The sequence below is a fragment of the Chrysochloris asiatica genome, unplaced genomic scaffold, assembly GCF_000296735.1.
Source record: "Chrysochloris asiatica unplaced genomic scaffold, ChrAsi1.0 scaffold00435, whole genome shotgun sequence".
NCBI classification, from domain to species: Eukaryota; Metazoa; Chordata; class Mammalia; order Afrosoricida; family Chrysochloridae; genus Chrysochloris; species Chrysochloris asiatica.
Window position 1 is genome coordinate 339,190 of NW_006408953.1, and position 923 is coordinate 340,112.

Below are 923 nucleotides of genomic sequence, written 5' to 3' on the forward strand. Positions count from 1 at the left end.
AAAAAAAAAAAAAATCAGAACAAAATAAAACCAAAGTATATTGTCTGCCTTTGCTCTGAGGTTCTCACAGTGTTAGTTCTTGGTGGGTCTTCTTGCTTCTTCTCTTGGTCTTTCCATTTGGTCTCGCCCAAATTGTTGGCTCTGGGCCACTGAGCTCAGCAGTTTCAAAAGTCCAAGATTTCTTGCTTCTGCTACAAGTTCCTGTAGCTATAAGCATACAGACTTTTAAAAATATTCCTACATATGTGGTTCAGAAATTTGGAGCTCTCCTCTGAACCTGCTTTGCCTGGTATTCTGTAGTATTGCTGTTAGAAACCTTCACTGCACCTCTACCCTATCCACCATTAAGCCTTACCTCCCCTTGGATTCGGTTTTGATACGTGTCTTTCTTTATACAGATACTATTTGTTTTTGTGCATAAGAAAATAATTTAAATCAAAGTAATATATCTATTATTAATCTTTCTCTTTAACAGAAGTAATAGGACATGAAAAGATAACGCTCCTTTGAATTGTTTGGGATACCAACAAGAAAAAATTACCTTGTTAGTGGAATTAGAGCAGAGAATTAAAGTATATCTACATTCCCAGTGTGGGTATCTAAATTTGCTAAAGAAGCAAAACCAGAAGGTTAACTAGATAGATAGATAGATAGATGATAGAAAATTTTATATCAAGGAAATAACTCCTCACATAGTTGCAGATGTCAACAAGTCCCAAATTTATGGGCCAGATGTCACACTGGAAGCTTCTTTTCTAGTAGCTGTAGCATGACGGACCAAGATAGTCAGGAGTCAAGCAGGCAGGTAAGTAAGGTCAGGCAAGTAAAGGCAGGATGTTGAAGACTTCAAGATTCAGCAGTCAATAAAGCAGGCCAGTGGCTCAAGTTCAAACAACCAGAGATTGGGTGACAAGTCAGATGCA